At 39.9% G+C, this 19581-nt stretch overlaps 1 protein-coding gene, 1 long non-coding RNA gene and 1 other non-coding gene across 4 annotated transcripts in view; 2 read left to right on the forward strand and 1 right to left on the reverse strand.

Annotated features, from left to right (window-relative positions):
• LOC141421332 (uncharacterized) overlaps positions 1–16681 on the reverse strand; it is a 53132-nt gene extending 36451 nt beyond the window's left edge. The window contains exons 1-3 of one of the 2 annotated variants that reach the window (XR_012445925.1): positions 16512–16681; positions 5873–5981; positions 4081–4352 (exon numbers count right to left, since the gene is read on the reverse strand). This is a non-coding gene — a long non-coding RNA (uncharacterized lncRNA). Of the gene's footprint in view, positions 1–4080; positions 4353–5872; positions 5982–16511 lie in introns of those variants that run through there. The other variant, XR_012445926.1, reaches the window with a different exon arrangement.
• Positions 1–19581, forward strand: part of Cpa6 (carboxypeptidase A6) — a 354550-nt gene that overhangs the window by 80885 nt on the left and 254084 nt on the right. The window lies entirely within an intron of this gene.
• On the forward strand, positions 4665–4874 carry LOC141422089 (small nucleolar RNA SNORA73 family). The gene has a single exon (XR_012446742.1). It is a non-coding gene; the product is annotated as a small nucleolar RNA SNORA73 family (small nucleolar RNA).

The raw sequence follows: 19581 nt of genomic DNA on the forward strand, positions 1-19581 counted from the left end.
AAAAGAGATGTGAATGTGAATATTTAAAAAAATTTAAATCCACGTACATGAACAGCAGCAGCTTACCTCAAGCACTGGAGCACTTCCTGGACGTGCAGAACAGCTGCCTCTAGCATCTAAAGACAAACTTGTGATTTATGATCACAGCCTCTGTTGGCTCAACATTTAGTTATTTGAGAAGCTTGTTTTCTTTTAGCAGCCTGTCTTATTCAGCCTCCTATCACCTGTGCCTACCATCTATGGAGCTCTTCCTAAGAGCGAACCACCCAGCAGTGGCAGCCATGGGGATGCTGAGAATTCTGCACCATTTCAATCTGTGTCACATCAATTAAAGCTGAGCCATATCTTGTCTTTAGCTGAGATTAAACTGATTTCAGGGTCTCATGAAAAGAAATTGGGTAGAAAGTCAGAGGATCGGCAGTCAAATCCCACCTTCACTCCTGGCTCAAATGCTTCCCTTCCCATCAGTAACCTCGCCTTGCTAGGCCTTTCTTGTTAAATCTGTGACACAAAGGGACTCAAAGTCCTCTAAAGTCCCACATAGCCTTAAAGTTTTTTCCTCTAACTTTTGGTGAGGAGCACATAAAAGAGATTGGGGTGATGTTCTCATGAGGTTCTTTCTTATCTGAGAGTTATCAGATAACTTAAGATATCTTAAGATAGCTTAGCTGAGAGTTAAGTCACCCAGATCCTAGTTCTAACTCTGATAATAATCATTTTTGTGACACTGGCCTGCTCAGCCTGTTCTGGGGAAGACTCAGGGCCTGAGGGGCTAAACTAGGTGAGTTCTGTAGTTCTTTCCAGATCTGAGAAGCAAGGACCCAGTTACCAAACTGTCTGAAGCACCCACTGAAGTAGTGGCTTCCTTCCCAGAGGTCCTCAATGCAATAATGGGTATGTACCCCCAAACTTCTGTGTTTTAAGATGCCTAGTCAAATAAACAAACTAAAGTTTCAAATTCTTCTTTAAAAACTTTATTGAGACATAATTCACACATCATACCACTTATTCAATGAAAGGGTAGATGATTGTTTAAATTGATTAGTTCATGATATATATTAGCTGCAATAAATGGTTAGCTCAGCTGTTAAGAAAAGTTGATTAGCAGTTTAAAATGTCTAAATGAAAATGGAAAACACATTGTCTTGTAGTACAAATGTCCAAAAAATGTAGTACAAAAAAGTCCAAAATATGACTTCTTTGAAGGAAATAGTAGAGTCTGTAGAAGTGAAAAGGTGATAACTACTGGGCTGAACCATTACAAAACAACCTGTGTAAAGTGAAGGTAAATGAACTCAGAGTTACTCAGGTGCCAGATGATAGGTTTTCTTATTCTAGACAATTAAAGAAACATTTATCGAACATCTGTGGTACCCAAAGCTTGCTCAGCACTGGAGACAGTACTAACCACATCCCTGAGCTCCTCTCTAAAAGGAAAGAGAATATAGACATGAAATCCCCATAGCTTACAGGTATGTCCCTAGGCTCTGCCTTGTGAATAAAGCAGTAACTAATATTTCTCCGGCCTAAAGCCCCAACCAATAAAATTTTTGGAAGACTCAAGAATAATCTACAGTTTTGACCATTCTTGTCAACCCACAAATCCTACATCCTGTCACTTGGACCTGGTCCGTCCATTTCCCCCAACGTCCAAGTTCCAGAGCTGCAAGCTTCTCTCAGGGCCATTCTGTCATAAGCCTGACTCACAGCCACACTATCAGGCAGCCAGTACTGCTTCACCCAAGCACCAGGCACCTTGTCATGCTGCTACTCCAGGTTCTAGAGCAAGAGTTCTTACTAAGAAGCCTTCCAAGTCCTGCCTCCCATTGGACCACTGACTCCACATGCTCCCTTCTTCTGTCCCCAGTAACAGAGGAACAAAGGGGACTGGCTTATGGGTGGAGGGGAGGGCATTTTGAAATAGGGACTTGTTATGTAGTCCTGGCTGACCTTGAATTTGCAATCTTCCTGCCTCAGCCTCCTGAATCTTGCGATTACAGGCATGTGTACCAGGCAAGCTCACAAAGGGGGACTTTCTGTCCAAGTTCCAGGGCTCTAAGTTCCCACACCATGTCTCCCTTCTGCTCAGCTTCACTGATGGTTACCAGACCCTCCACTAGTGGCAGATCTCTTTAGCATTCTCTCACCAAACTTATCCTTGAGGGCTCCTTGGACCTATCTTCCTGAGGGAGTGGGTATGCCCGCACTTTGAGGGTTTGTTGCAAATCTGTGACTGTTTTCACCAAGCAAAGGCTGAGGTTACCCTCAGTTGTGCATCCTCTGGATAAGTCCCCACAAAAGGGAAGAGTAGTGCATTACACAAGAAGAAGCAATGAAGAAGCAGAGGGAGCCATCCTGTCCTGTGTCTGAACAAGCCATAGAGCTCTTGAAGAAGTCAATGTTAGCTTGGTTCTTTTAAGGTGAGTAGGAGTCTTCTGTCCTACACAGTAAGAAAGGAATCACATGTTCACAAAACTCTAAATAGTTCAGTAGTTCTGAAATGCACATTATAAGTCTGAGAACAGCAAGAGATCAGCATGTATAGATGGAGGAAAGGCACAAACTCTCAGAGCACATGTATATTTTGTTAATTACACATAGAAGACTTAACACTTGCCAGTAACTGCAGTAATCCTTATCTTTAATTCAACTAATCTGCCCCCAGCCCAGTGGGATAGGCACTGTTATTCACATTTTACATAAGGACCCTGGAGACTAGAAAGGTAAAGAAACTTGTCTAGAATCACACAACATATTGATAGAAGAACTGGAACTTGGACCCAGATCTTTTGGATTTAAAGTCTTGTATTCAAACCTTATTGCCTGCACACTTGAGAATCATTGTTGTAGCAAATGGGGTCCCAATGGAAGTCCTAGAACAAGAGGAATGATAAAATTAAAATGGACCCATAGAAAGAAGAATGTTGTATATAGAGGAAGCCAGAGGCAAGAAGTTCAGAAAGAAGAAAATTACAGAGAATTTGGCCTTTATTCTTTAGACAAGCTGACACCACAGTGCATGGAATCAACTTGAAAAGCTCTTCTATTTATCACTTTTAAAAGATTTTCAAAATAACTGTACACAAACTGTACTTTCCATCTTCTGTTTTCATTCCTTATACTTGAGGATATTTACCCTCAATGTTTCTTGGGAGATCTGTTCCTATGTTCTGTTTTTCATTCTGCTAGTGTCATTTCAGCAGTGGAAATTGAGGTCAGAAAATAGGAAATTACAACCTCATGAAGAGAATCAGTCAAGTAGGATCCTAAAGATCACTGTTACACATAGATATAGCTGTTAAGGAACCCAGGAGACAAAAGTAATAGAATAAAAGCTTAACAGACCTTTAACCTGAGGTGTTTTCAGGTGTTTTGTTTTGGTTTTTCTGCAAAGAAATAGAAATCTTGCAGAACAAAGCCACAAAATTGGCATCAATAGTCTACTTGACCTTTAAAAATGAAAACTTTGTTTTTTTTTTTTTTTGGAAGAATGAACAGTTTCAACTTCAAAAGAAGACGCATTGCTTAGGATTTACTATGTGGTTGAGACCATTTTCTTCCTGCTTTCCCCTTTCTTCAGTAATACTGAGGTAATTTTGATCACTTTTTGATTCAGTGTAAAATTAAAACAAGTGAATATAAGATTTTTTTCAATACATTTAACTAAGTCTTATAATAAAGCAAGATATAATTACCCACATATAATCAGAGTAATCATTTTTGCTGATATTACTGCTGGCACTACAGGTTAATAATACCTAAGTGAGAGGGACTCATGCCTGATCCCTGGACCTCCTCTGACCCAAAGTAAGCCCCTTTCATTTATTGTTTTGGAAACTCGGGGTTCTGAATCCATGCCCAAACAGCCTCAAGCCCACTTCTAGGGCCTTCTTAAGCATTATAACCCTAGACTCAAGAAGGTATAAAGAGAGTTGAAGATCAGAGGCCCAACTCCAGGGGTTGCACATGTCAGGTCTGGCCATTCACCCCAAAACACCAAATAAAAAGATAAGTAGTAGTTAAGGGCAGAGAAAGGATCTTTATTATGCTGCACAGAAAGATGCAGAGAAATCAAGCACTTCAGCCCATCTTTGGGGAACAGACAGGAGCTTTAGGTTTAAATGGAGGAAAATTTGGGGCAGGGGGTAAGAGGTGTGCATAATTAAGTTGTCCTGATCACAGAGTGGGTCTATTGATCCCCATCTCAGGACTGGTCAGGCAGGACCTTGTCACAATAAGAAAGTCATTGTTGCCTAGAGTGTAGCTTCACCTTCTGTCACAAGATGTTTATCCATCAGTCTTGTCTTTTCTGGACTCCAATGTGGTTGCAAAGTGACTACAGAAAGAATTGTCTAGAACAAAGACAGAGGAAAAATGGAGGTAGGGATGCCAAACTTCTAATGCTGCTTCCAGGTAACTTGTGGGCCCAGGCAAGAAGTCAGTACTATTTAGCAAAAATGGTTCTGATCTGCCTGTTATTAAATGGGGTAGGTATTTGTGGGGCCTTATTTGAATATGTGAACTAGCCTGCCTCAGGTGGGCAGGAGGCTAGAGGCCACTACATTTGGGTATAGTACACCATGGAATCCAAGAATTGCAAATTTGAACGTGGACTTCCAGGCTGTTAGGAATGTATACTTGCCAAGATGAGTGGGTAAACCATCTCAACATGGATACCCTGGAAGGTCACTTTCCCCAGGCTCTGTCCTTGTCCAAGAGGCATAAAGGAGCATAGGGCTCTTCTCCATGATGTACAGTCCCTTTCCACAACACTGGAGAAGAAACTGGGCATTGAGTCTCCACCTACTTATTTCTACCACTTCTCAAAGTCCTGTGGACAATGACTGAGAAGACAAACTATGTGGGAAATAATGTATGATTTTTAAAAAAGAGTAAATCATTTTATATTATTACTTTGGTTTTTAACTTTTACTATTTACACATTTGGCATAAAGGTCTCCAATCACACTCTTGATCCAGTCCCTACAAATGCCCATAGGGAGCTGTGGACAACACCCTGCCCCAAACCACTGAACTAAATTCTCTCCCCTTGGAATGCAGGATTCAGCATGGCAATCTTCATTTCTGCTGATCACTTCAACCAAAAGCATCTCCACTTAGGAGCTAGTCCTCTCATTCACAGGACCACAATGCATACCCATGAACTTTGGGGCAAGACCCATATAGCACCCTCGTCTGGTCTAAGACTTGGCTGCTCAACTTCTCATTAAATTCTATAAGATAATTCAGCTTCCTTCATAAAAAGCCCTTTTCTGATGTTATTTTGCAGAGAATCTATCACTTGCATGCCATAATCTGTGTTTCCAACCTGGATAGCAAGGAGTCGAATGAATTCATTGCTTAATAGACTAAACCATTATGGTAGAGACTTTCAATTTGTTCAAAAATACAATGCCTGTTGCCAGATGCAATGGCTCGTGTCTTCAGTCTCAGCTACTCAGGAGACAGAGATGGGGAGGATCATGTTAAGGCAAACCCAGGCAAAAAAAGTTAGGGAGACCCCATCCCAACAAACAAGCAAGACATAGTACCGCACCTGTGATCCCAGGTACATGAGAAGCTGAAGTTGGGAGGATCTTGGTCTAAGGTTGATCCCAGGCAAAAATGCAAGACCTTATTTTAAAAATATCTAAAGCACAAAAGGGGTTGGAGTGTGGCTCTATGCTCTACTCCATGGATAGAGCACCGACCTAGGAAGCAAGAGGCCCTGAGTTCAATACCTCAGTTTTGCCAAAAAAAAATTATGACTGCTGCATCAAGCAGTTCAAAGAATCTATTTGGGCAGCTCTTCTAACTGGCTAACAACAAGCTAAAAGCAGCTTAGCCAAATCTCCACACCTACTTGTTGTACCTGAAGAAAGTTCTTGCTGGTTTTTCAGTTGTTGCTTCACCTCTGTTCTATGTTTGTCTTCTGGTTTGGAAATTTTTTTCCTCTGAGGCATAAAGAAACAGAGTAGTGCCTGAAATGGAGACAGAACTGGGATGTAATGATCCAGGGGATTTTAGGTTTCTGGTCATCTCATGCTTTCTTTGTAGATTAACTTCCTCCTTGTACTCAGAGAAGAATAGAAGCAATCAAGAGATAACAGTCTCATATGTCATTGTCTCTAACTCTAAACACTTCCAGGGCCACTCATCCTGACTTCCTTCCTCTGTTCAGAGTGAGGAGCAAAACTCCTTCTTCCCCCTGGGTCCAACTTCCTCCCTTCCAGTGCCCTCTGCTAAATCATTGTCTGAGGAGGTCGTGATGATGTGAGCAGATGAAGGAACATCCAAGAAGGTGACACTGAGATGAAGCAGTCAACTCTAAAAGAGCTTAAGTCTAGCTACACAGTACACTGTTAGTCTCAAAAAGGAATGGAATTCTGACATGTGGATGAACACTGACGACATTGTACTAAATGAAATAAGCCAGTCACAAAAGGATAAGCGCTGCAAATTCCACGTATGTAAAGTACCCAGAGTAATCAATTTCACACAGAAGAATAGTGGTTTCCTAGGGGAAAGGAAATAAGAAGTTATTATTTATTCTATTACTTCTCTGTTTCAGATTCTGATTTTCTGATCTTCTGGCTTTTTATCCTTGCTTCTCATGTTGTGATTCAGCAGTATTCACATTGGAATGGTTTTTGGTGACACAAAATTTTCACAGGACTCAATGGACATTGGAACTTTGAGATATCCAACTGTGGGGCCAGCCTTGGAGGAGGGCTGTAGAAATTGCAGGAGTAACATGCTTCTGCTGCATCAGAAGGAAACCTTTAAAGAAATCCTGTGCTCCACTAAGATCAAACCACTCCTTGCTTAAAACACTCACCTAGCTTCCTCTCTCTCTCAGATTAAATGTCTTGCAGTGGCCTTCAAGGTCTGCCTCTGTGACAACTCCTGTCCTCACTTCTGTCACTGCAGCCAAACTGGCTTCCTCATTCCTCCTCAGTCCCCAGCGAGTTCCCACAGCTCAGCCTTTACATTTGCTCTTCCTTCTGCCAGGAGCGTTCTTCCCCCAAAGGTCCATGTGACTTTCTCATGTCCTTTGTGCCTTGCCTCAAGTGTCTCCTTTACAACTACACCTCCCTTGACCGCAATACTTAAAACTAGAAAACCCAGTCTGGCACTCCATATTCTCCTTCCCAGCTCTTCCATCTCTGCAGTGTTCCTCACCAGCTTGCATACTAGATATTGAATAAGTAAAATATAATGCACCTGTATGTGCATTTCCTCCTTGACAGGGGTTGGAGGTTGTATTTTTGATCATGGCTGCTTCCTCTTTGCTTAGAACAGTTTGTAGTACAGGTTATACACTCTGTTTATACTTGAATAAATGACTAAATAAAGGAATGAATAAACTAATGTTTTTGTTTTACAGAAAGATTAAATCATATAGTTAGACAAAAGTTCTCTTCCTTTAAAATGGAATTATACAAAAAAAAAAAAACTGCATAGGTCACAATAATCCCTGAATTCTGTGTCACACCAGGTACTTTAGTCTAGATCACTGGCAATAGCACTAATCCAGTCTCTAAACTCTCAGATGAACCATGGCAAATATGTCTTTTCCAAAAAACCCACATCCTTGGGAAGCCAATGGAATCAGCCACCACATCAATTGCAACCGCTTAGTGGTTTGAACACTAAAGGCAGCCTGGCATCATCCTTTGTTAATAAATTAGATCAAAGCAAAATGGAAAACTTTGCATCATTATAATTTATTTAGCTGCAATTATCAATTCTTGCCATGTACCAAACACTACACTGGTGAGTTAACTCCCTAAATCTCATCACATTACAAGTAGACGTGATATCCACCAGTGAACCTGAGGCACAGAGAAGTTGTCTTCCCAAATTATGTTGCCACGTCATTCAAACTTAGATCTTCTGAACCCTAAGTCCAAAGCCTTTCTATTTTGATGCACTGCCTTCCCACATAATAAAATCAGACCACATGGGCTTTTTTTTTTTTGCTGAGCCTCAACTATATTTGAAATTACCAAGCCTCTATAGCTGCTTTTTACCTAGATTATTAAAATACTGACTACAGCAATGAAGTATTTCCACAGTAGAGGATGATGATATTTTAAAGGTTGCTATCTTTTCTAATTCATTTCTTGAAAATCATTTTGGCTTATCACTAGGGAAAATCTCAAGCAATAAAAGAAATGTAATAAGAAGAATAGGCAATATATCCTAAAATGTGCTTTGCATCTTGATAACAACCTGTGATTTATTTATTACTTGTGATAAATGTGAAAATAAATTGCATTGGCGGAATTCATGAATAGGACCGTTTGGGTAATGTGAAGTCTTGCTCCTAGCATTCAGCTAGTTGAATACCCTGTTAAAATGTAGAGTAGGAGCCTCAGGGAAATTTTGCAAGTATAATTACATTCATAGTTTGTTAAAGTGTACATTTGAAGTTCTCCAATATATAATATATTTTCAATAATAATCCAAGTTCTGGGAAACTCCTTGAAACTGATTAGGAAGAAAGTGGTAATATTTTATTAGTGTGCATCAGAGCAGAAAGATTTATCTGTCTTAGAGCAGCTAATATAATAACTTATTCAATTCCATTTTTTTCCAAGATAAACTATAATCCTAAATGACTCCACTTAATTTTAACTCAAATATTTCCAACATATTCTTTTCCCACCTTATGTAGTACTAACTTACACACATGTTGCATTGCTTTATCTCTAAATTGGCAATTTCTCTAGTTTGAGTGATGACGAGTAGCCACAATTTAATCAGATGAATCTCACCATCCCTGGTGACTGGAATAATCTGAATTTGAACTCTGTTGTGCATCTGCTTCCCTTTGGTAGGGAGATCCTGGCCCATTGCAAAGCAAAAAGAAAACATATATATCTGGAGTATAAAGAGTGAGGGGGAGGAAAACAATGGAAGGCAATTCCAATAAGGATAGGGTTTGCAGGCCATGCAAAGAATTTTATCTTTCATAAATGGAAATACTGAAGAATATTAAGTAAAAGAGATAAGATGTCATTTGCATTTTTCAAAAATCAACTTGCCTGCTTCGTGGAGAGTAAATGGAGGGCAGGCAAGATGACAGCAGAGACACTTAGTAGGAGACAAGAGGGAGCAAGACTTGAGATCTGTATTACAAGTAGAAAGTACTGGATTTGATAATGGATTAGATATTGAGTTGAAGAAGAAGGAACTTGCAAAGACAAGACCTTTGTTTCTGGCTTGGGTGGGGCGGAGAGGGTTTGCTGTGGTTTGCGTGGCACCTCCAGAACTTATGTTGAAAGTTAATGGCCACTGTGACCATATTGGGAAGTAGAAAATTTAAGAGGTGATTAGGTCACGAGGCCCCCACCCTTATGAATGGATTAATACCTTTATCACAGGAGTAGGTTTGTTGTCACCTGAGTGGCTATATTATAAAAGTGGACTCCCTTGGGAATGTATCCCTTTGTTCTCACTCTCTGTCTTTTGTGTACTTTGTTGTCCTTTTGCCATGTTGTGATACAGCTGGGAGGCTTTGCCAAATGCTGGCACCATGAACTTGGACTTCTCAGCCTCCACAACTGTGAGAAATAAATTTCTTTTCTTTGTAAGTTACCCTGTTTGCATGGTCTATAGTATTCTGTTATAGCAGCAGAAAACAAACTAACACAGAGAGTCTAGCTATTTTGTACAATCTAACAAAAATAGAGGGAAAGAGGAAGTTCATTGTTAGACATTTTGCTTGAGATGTTTGGGAGGCATACAAGAAGGAGATGAGCAGTTGGATCTATAGTCAGACATGTAAGCAGGGACTAGGAAGAAAGGTTTGATGTAGAGATACATATGAGGAAGTTATCAACATAGAGATGTAAGGAGGTAATGAGATTGTATAAGGAGAGAGTTGTAGAGTGACAAGAGAATGAGGTCCTGAGAAATGGCATTTACAGTGGGTACGTTGGGAGGCTGATTTCTTAAGTTACACCTGTGCTGCTATTCTTTTGATTGTATCACATGGCTTTAATGGACCATAGTAGGTGCTGGGCACATCAAGATGCACAATAACTAACCCTTGACCTCAGGAAGATTGTTCTGCAGCCAGGAAGAAAGTCATGGGAAAAAAGTATCACAATCCAGTTTAAGACATGTTATAGCACTTACAATACACAAGACAGTGGGGAACCTCACTCTGGATGGGGAAAAAAAATCAGAGAACCTTTTAAGAAACTTCCCCTAGGTAAGTATTACAGAATGGATAAGAATATTTTAGATCAACAAGGTAAGGAAGAGTTTTCATTATAGAGAGAACAAAGACAAGAAGGAGTGTGTGGCACAAAACTCTCAGGAAACAAAAACAATTTGGGCGTGTTTGGAAGACCAGCATGTGGCTGGGTGAGAAAGGCAGGAGAGGAGGCTAGTAACCACATAACTCCATAAATGACAGAAAGTTACTGAAGAGGATCTCCAGAGCCAGGAGCAGTGGCTGGCCGGAGGCGGGAACTCAGTAAATATTTATTTAATGAATATATGATCAAATTTGCCTTTCACAAAATGTCTTCTGGCACCAGCTGAGCCATTAGAACCTGCATGGAGGAGGACAGAAAGACAGAGGGAGAGAGGACAGGCAATAGATGAGCTAGTTAGCTATGATGGGTATTATTATTCTACTTAAAAATATATAGTTTCTGCCGGGTATCGAGAGGGTGGGGAGGAGAAGAAGGGGACAGGGTGGGTGGTAAGGGAGGGGGTGGGGGCAGGGGGGAGAAATGACCCAAGCCTTGTATGCACATATGAATAATTAAAAAAAATTAAATATAACCCCAAAAAATAAAAAAATAAAAATATATAGTTTAGAGCCCCCAAGTTTTAAAGAAACTTTGGTCAACAGATATTTGCTAAAGTTATACAATTTTTACCTATTTTGTTTTTGTTTTCTACTTTTTATCTAGAGGGAAGCAGAAAAAGTAGAATTATCCCTGCATTTTTGGCTTCTCTATACTCCAAATCCTTCCCTACTTCATATCTTTCTCTCCCTAACCCAGATTTGTAATCATCCTCTCTGAGCCATTGCCTTCTTGAGTCTGGGGATGCTGTGTGTTTAAGCAAAATAAACCTACAGGTAAAAAGCAAAAAGATGGGAGGAATTGTAGAATGTGGGTTTGTGTTATGCTTTGGTTTTGAGAGGAAGTGGCACCATACTGCCTCAATTCCCCACTCCGTCAATCTTTGATTTCAAACTACTTAGAAGTACTTTGCAAAGATCCAGAGGCTGAGGTCTAAGGATTTGCTGATTTGGCTCTTGCACTCTGTCCTCCTGGACCATTAACAAACATCACCATCCTCATAAAGGCCATGGGTAAAATCCACAGGGATGTAGGAGCCCATATAGAACTAATCTTTCTAAATTTCATTTCACTGCTTTTCAGCTAGCCTTCATTTCCAGTCTCATTCAACTCTCTTAGGTATGTGAGGCTCTCAGGTAGATTAGGTATTATAACCGTTTTATAGATGGCCAGATATGGAGTCAAGTAAGAGATGGAATCACACTTCAAACCCATGTTGATGTCCTGAACTCAAATACTCTTTCCATTATGCAGTGAGGGTCACAGTTGAACACACCTGGGAACATCACAAAACCACTAGTCCTCCAAGCTGTTTATCATGATCTGTGCTCCACACATTTAAATTGGGAGTCAGAAAAGGCTGATGCAGGCAAGGTTAGGGACCGTTCTTCTAATTTCTTAACCATAATAAAAATAATAGGTACTATTAAGAAAATAGACATAAAAATGTCTGAAACAGAAACTACTTCAAACCAACAGTGTTTAAGAGTCCTGGGCTTCACAGGAAAGAAAATGCTTTCTGAAGTCAGGGTTATGAGAATAAGTCAGCAGTACCTCTAACTGATGAAATCAAATGACCTAAATCAGAAAGGACATCCTAGCCAGCCCTTTCTCCTCTGGATTTTCATTTCTTACTGAACTCTGCTTATAATCTCCGCAAATAAGGGGAGGAAATTTCTCCAACTGCTTGCCTTTATTTATGTCTTTGCTTCCACAGCAACTAAAATGAGGACAATTCTAACACACCAAAACTGACAGTCTCACTATAATATCAAGGTCGAGTACTTTGTGTTCTGAAAGAGGGATTGATAAAATGTGACCTTGGGGAAAACAGAGCCAGGGAGGAATGAGGGAAAATACTAAGTAATGGTTTTTTAAAATCATTCTCAGATACTTCCTTCCATCTTTCCTTCTCAGGGCTGTGTCTCTCCATCTTCTAATTCACACAATGGTGGTTATTTTGAACGCAGGGATTGCATAGATTAAACAGTCTTTTTTAATGACTTCCCTACAGAGAGGCATGCAGAGACATCTCAGTCATGTCCGGGTGAGCTCATCCCCTTCTTTTCCTGGAACTTCTGATCAGGCACTGAGCCAATTTCTGTGATCTGCCTCAAGGTTAGATTGTGAGGGTGATTGGCTTCCTTTTCACCATCAATCCTGACCAATGCAGAACAAAAGAACTTCAAATGACAAAATGTTATTTTAAGCAGTTTAGCGCAAGGAGGACTTTAAATACCCTTCCTGACCAACCATAAAGTGGCTTTGGGATTAATCTCAAGAAGGATGTATGGGATATATATCCTTGTGTCTTTCCATCAAAATTCATCTTTCCCGATTGCTAACATTTACGTATATCACAGTAGGCATTCTTTCTCTCCAGCTTATTAAAACTAGTGGAATCACAGACACTGTGCTAATGGTAAGGTTAGACCCCGTTATCAGAGATCTAACTCCTATTCTAGTTGCATGATAACAGACAAAAGACTTGCATATGCTTTTTCCGCAGTAACTAATTTTACAAGGTATCTAGTGCCTTGCTTTTTAGAATGATCAAACAGTATCACTCTGCAATAAGAATTCCTGTAACAACAAAGAAACCACAGGCACATTTAAGAACTGCATGGTTGAAACACTCCAGACCAGTTTACCTATTTGAGAGTTAAACAATAATTCTCTACCATTGTGAAACTTTGTAATAGTCAAAGAAAGCCTATGTGCTACCTAATTTGATCCTACCGATGGTCTAGAATGAAAAATGGCAGCATCTACATTTTACAAGAAGAGAGGTGAAATCATTTCCAGTAGTTTCATAGCTAGTAGTAGAAAAGCCGGTACTGGAATCCAAACAGCAAAAACAGAAAATTAAACAAATCTAGCCACCTGTCATTGTAAGTCCTTGATGCCTGGGATAGAGAACAGTTTAAATATGCCAGAATGATTTCATGATGTCTAATAAAGAATCCTGTTTCCAAACTCACTTAGAGAAGGACATTGTCGGAGATTTTATACATTGACATCCCTTCTCAACTAAACTCTCAGTGGCCCTCATTCCTGCTCCAATCCTGTTGCACATTATAAAAGGAAGAAGTGTGTGTGGTGGGGCCACAGGGGCCATGAGGACCGAGGTTTTTGATACATGCCACCAGGAGCTCTGTTCTCTTTTCAGTTCCATGCTGCACAATGCAAATAAAGAAATCTCCACTCTTCTGGACTTACAGAATCTCATAACATTTTGACTCAGTGTTTCTCCTCAGGATCTGGTACCGACACATTGGAAAAGCCTACATCACATAGATTTTTAGTCCCCAAATGAGAACAACTAACTACCTAGTAAGAAAGCACTAGGAACTACAAGCTGAAGAAGAACGCATTGGAAAGCAAAGATCCTTATATAATCACAAAGCCACAAAATTTCATAGAAATTCCTTTTGGGGAGGCTAAGAAAAGAAACAGCTTTTAGTTTTTGCCTTTGAACATAGCTGACAACAATTCTTTGACTCTTCGGCTTCTGAGTGGTTAATTTTAGACTGCTAATATTAACATTCCCTTACTGATTGTTCTTAATTAAACTTATTCCTGAGCTACCGCTAAATGTCAAAAATCTGCATCCTCAGAATATTCTTCCAGAAGGCTTTCGTTTGTAGGAGCCTGACGAGATTATTCCCCTCTTGCACCCTGCAAGCTGCATCCCCTGTAACCTACCAAATCTTCCCCAGCAGGTATCCCACCAACCCTTTGTGTGATTTGGGAAACACAATTGGGTAAGAGTATTTAAAGCAAATGTAGATTTCTGCCTTGATTTATATATGTGAACACTGTGAATGATCTCCTCTTCCCCTTTCCTCACTGGGAAGCAGCCATTGATTTTTTGGTGCATCCTCTGCTGACTCCACCTCCCCAGCTACAATGCTGGAATAAGACTCAAGAGGCACCTATTCTGTCAGCACATAGCATTCCTCTGACACTGTGATTGGTTCAAGAATGGGTATGGCACCTTACTTGGTTTCAGGGCCTTTCCTTTCAGTAATTGAAAAAGTCTCCCCTCACATGTAGAAGTGAGGCACAGGACAGCTGCAGCCATTTTGTGATAAGAAGAGAAACCTGCAATGCTGAAGGAAGAGAGAAATGTAGAGCTAAGAGAATTCCTGGAGCCCTGATCAAACAGTGCTTATCTACTGCTGGCATTTTCATTTGTAGGCAAATAATTTTCCATTATAATTTGGTCCAATCTGAGGTGGGTTTTCTATTAATTTGGAATCAGAAACATCTTAGCTGGTATAGTAATTATGTCTCATATTTCATATGTCTCAACCTTTGACAGAATTGTTCCTGAATTGTTACATTTATACAGCCAGACAGTCCACCACCAAAAAAGAAAAGTAAGTTTACTATTTCCACAGGAAAGGGACTCACAGGCCTAAACCACCAGCCTCATACATACAATCCCTAAGCACATTTAGTACAGAAAGTAATGAAAGAAAGAGAAAATGGCACATCTGGACTTTGTGGACTTTCCTGGCTCTCCAGTCACATTGGAGAAATGATAAAATCCAAAACCCAGCTTCCTGGGCCTAAGCCTCTCTCTTGACATTTTCCTAATTCTTTGTCCTCATTTCTCTTCACCAGGAGCTATGCCTTCTATATGGGCTATTTGTCATTTTGTCATTTTGTCATGGTTCCTTTCCTTTCCACAAGACTTTTGGTGGTTTTGTTTTGTTTTATCTTGCCTTGTTTTGTTTTTGGTGGGACTGGGATTTGAACTCAGGGCTTTGCACTTGCAAAGCAGGCACTCTACTGCTTGAGTCACACCTCCAGTCCATTTTGCCCTGGTTATTTGGGGGCCTCACAAACTATTTGCCTGTGCTGGTCTTGAACCACAATCCTCCTCAGTCTACCAAGTAGCTAGGATTACAGGCATGAACCACCAGCACCTGGCTCCATAAGTGTTTATATAGTATCCACCACCATTACCATTCAAGGAGCTTTTTGTCAGACTGAGTTTAAACATATAGGTTGCTGTCCCAGACATCTCCAGATTCAAAAGAACAAGTCATGGGTGATGGTAAATGCACGGTTCTCATGTCATCCATTGTGCAGAGGCATCATAAGCAACTTTGAACCAAATACTCACAATGTAATCCTTCTAGGATACTGAATAACCCTTGACAGAATTTAACCCTAAGTCTCAGCACTCTTGTGAATATGGAGGTGATCATTGCACCTGTTTATCATTTCTTTAAAACCTTAAAAATAGGAATAAGCAAATATGCTGTCATAAAATTTAGACAATTACTAAAAACATGAGAAGAAAAAATGAAATAATACGTGGAAAGCAGTTAGTAAAAGTTGAAAATCTTAAGAACTAAAAAATTGTTGAGCATCATAGTAATTTATTTACATCAAACATTACAATTAGACAAGTTCCCTGCAAATTGTTAGATTTGGTCCTTTTTTGTAAGCCTAATTACCCTTTACAAAGCCAGACATTTCCATAGTGGCATTATAGTCAGGTGTTTCTAATATGATTTGAAATCAGTTCTAGACGTCTTTGCCAATATCCCAAAGATGTTTAAAGAAGATAACATAGAGAAAACATACAGAAATTTATAACTATTAAGGTTTTATGCAGTTATCTTAAACTAAAATCAATGCCTGAACTCCTAATTTTACATTCTGTGCTAATTGTACATGTCCAAGAAATAAAACACAAAGATGTAAGGACCATCTACCTACCACAAGTATGTGTTTGCCAATAAATTTACATATATATGTATGTATATATCTGTACATTTATACACACATGCATTTCTACATATATAAATATGATATATACATCCAAACCAAACTAAAATTATCAAAAAAGAAAATCCCCAACTGAGGAACATGTTTGGCAAGAATGTCAGTGGGACCTGGTTTATTTTCCTCGTTTCAAGGATGGTATCCCCTTGTGCCATTCTTATAGCCAATTCAGTCGCCTCATATTTTTGGTTAACAAATAAAAAGCTACTTTTAAAATCTGGCTCCTGGCTTCCACAGCTTTCTGTAGCTGCTTTCTCCCTTTCGGACACCAGGAAAAAAAATCAAACTCTTCATGGAAGTTTTCTAATAAAAGTTCCTAAAATCTCTAATAAAGTTAAGCCTCATTTAAAAAAAAAAAAAACGGCACCTGCATTTTCTTACCAGCCTGACAGACCCTGGATTGGCTCTCTTAGCATCTGTGCCATGCTCCTTTTTATGGCCCTTCTGGCCAGCAGAGGTACAAAGACCCAACCTTCCTTGCAGCAAGAGTTCCAGATGTGGTATGGGTCCCACTTGCTCAGACTCAAATTTGGATCTGAGTAAGCAGGAAGAGAGGCAGTGTGGCATTAAAATGACATTCTACGTCTGGGGTATGTCGAATGACTCAGCAGCAATGCTGTCACAAGCAGAATGAAGTAATGCCTAAGAAAAAAGAGTATGGTAAACAACTTCTAGAAGGTTTGAATCCTGTTTTTGAATTTCACCTATTTTCTAAACAGTCTCTGTAGTATAGGGATATGTAAGTGAAAGAAGTATCATGGTTTAAATACTAACTTGGTTGTCAAACCAATCAGCCAAATCAGAATTACTATCAGGAAAATTGGCCTTCTTCTTTCAGTCAGTACCTTTTTTTTTTTTTTTTGGCAGTACTGGGGTTTGAACTAGGGCTTCACACTTGCTAGGTAAATGCTGTACCACTTGAGCCATGCCTTTAGCCATTTTTTCTCTAGTTATTTTGAAGATAGTCTTGCTTTTTGTCCAGTTCAGCCTGGACCACAATCTTCCTGTTTTACACTTTCCACTGTAACTGGGTTGACAGGCATGTACCATCTCACCCAGCTTTTCTCCATTGAGATGGGGTCTCTCAAATGTTTTTGCCCAGGCTGGCCTTGAACAGCAAGCCTCCTGATCTCAGCCTCCTGCTTCCAACATAGCTTGGGATGATAGGCACACTCCACCATGCCCACTTATTAGCTGAGATGGGGCCTTGAACCACAATTCTGCTCTCAGCTCCCAGGTAGCTATGACTGCACACATGGACCACTGGCACCTGGCTCAGTTCATACCTTTTTTGTGAATTCATAGCCCATTTACAACCTTTTTCTTTCTTATGGAAGTCATGGCGGAGAAAAACTGCATATCTCATGGCTAGGAAGGAAGAGAGGAGGGTTGGGGGGCTGGAGTCTCACTATCCCATTAAAGACCAATCACTTGACCCCTATCTCTTACAGTTTCTACCTCCTCTCAACAGTGCCCAGCTGGAGGCTAACTTTAACACATGGGTCTTTAGGGACATTCAAGATATAAACCATAGCATTCTGTCCCTTTCTCCCCAAAAGATAATTTTTAAAATGCCTTTAGTTGTTCCAGGAGTCCCAAAGCATTGCTCAAAAGTCAGAGTCTCCTCTGAGACTCAAGTCAAACTCAACTGTGAGTCCTGTAAAAAAAAAATCTAAATCAAATTACATACCTGCAAGATACAATGCAACAGGGGCGGTGCAGTGGCTCAAGTGGTAGAGCACCTGCCTAAGATGTGTGAGACCCTGACTTCAAACCCCAGTACCGCAAAAAAGAAAAAAGATACAATACCATAGAGTAAGCATTTCCATTGCAAAGGGGGATGCAGATCTGTGGTAGAACACTTGTCTAGCAAGTGCAAGACCCTGGGCTTAATCCCCAGCACCACAAAAGAAAGGAATAGGAAAATAAGGAGGAATCAGAAGGAAGGAGCCTAGAAGGACAAACAGTTAATCCTATAGCTCCATAGTCACCATCCAGAGTGCACTGTGGCAGGATGTGAGCTCGCAATGACAATGTTTTTTATTTTTAGCTGAGTGGTGGATATATTGGTGTTTGTTTTATAATTATTTTTAAAAATATATATGTGTATGTGCTCTTTTACATATATATGATAATTCATCAAAGGTAAAGCCCAACCCATTGTACTTGTTAAAAATGTAGATTCTCAGGCTCTTCCCCATAAATTTTGATTCAACAGGTCTGATAAGCATCCCAGGTGATTGTTAAGCAGGTAGGGCTACAGCATCCCCTTCATGTCATGATGCAGAACTGAGAGGAAGAGATAGTGGTCTGTGTGTATGTGAGCTTGGACAAGCCCCCAGAGCAAGATAACACTGATATGTGATAGCTTGGGTCTTTGTTAACTGAGGCAAATTCTGCACCTTTTGCACAAACAGAGCTCTTGCTATTTGTTCTTTTGTTGTTGTTTTGTTTTTGAGAAAGTTCTTGCAATGTAATCCAGGCTGACTTTGAACTTGCAATCCTTCTGCCTCTGCCTCCAAAATGCTGTAAGCTTGTTCTTATTGCTAGACATGCTCAGGTTCAGGTCTCTGCACCAGAACTTAAAGAGGGGCTGCAGACTATAAGAAGCAAAATGGGAGTGGTGTTTGCCCAGATTAAGTAGCAGTAGAAAGAGAACAGAATCTGGCTGAATTACACATGTCAGGAACAGTACCACAGGACAGTGACAGCAAAAATAACCAAAAGGCACAATGGAGTACTTTGATTCACCTGTTTCCAGGCTTGTGTACACACACTCCTTTGGGTGCATGGAAACTTTCCAAGGGGAACATAAAAACAGATATTTTCCAGGCAATGACTCTCCAGCTCTTTAGCTTCCACATATATTCTTTCCTACAGTAGATCTACTTAAGGAATGCAGCCACAGCTGAATATGTTGCTATTCTGTTTCTGCTTTCACACCCCATTATCCTTCACAATTACTTACCTCCTACTTTCCAGAATAAAGAAACAACTTTATTCTTCATTGTCTGAAGGTGAAAAATTCTCAGGTAATCAAAGTAACAATTAAATAGGGCATGATAGTCCCATGGTAGGACTTCATGCCCTATCTGTCATGTAATGTGTCATATGTTACATCATTTTAAGAGGGTAACTATGTATTAAAGTCAGAAACAAGTCATTGATGGCTGCTTTCCCCACTCCTATTTAATATAGTTTTAGAATTCCTAGCCAGAGTAATAAGACAAGAACAAAAAATAAAACAGATTTAAATTCAGAATGACTAAGTCAAACCATCCCTATTTGCAAATGACATCATCCTTTACCCAAAATACCCTTAAAACTCTACCAAAAAGCTATTATAAATTAAAAATTATTTGGGCAAAATAGCAGAAATCAGTAGCTTTCCTGTACACCAACAATAAATAAACAGACTGAGAAAGAAATCAGGAAATGATCCATTTACAAT

Source organism: Castor canadensis, chromosome 3, assembly GCF_047511655.1.
Source record: "Castor canadensis chromosome 3, mCasCan1.hap1v2, whole genome shotgun sequence".
Lineage (NCBI taxonomy): Eukaryota > Metazoa > Chordata > Mammalia > Rodentia > Castoridae > Castor > Castor canadensis.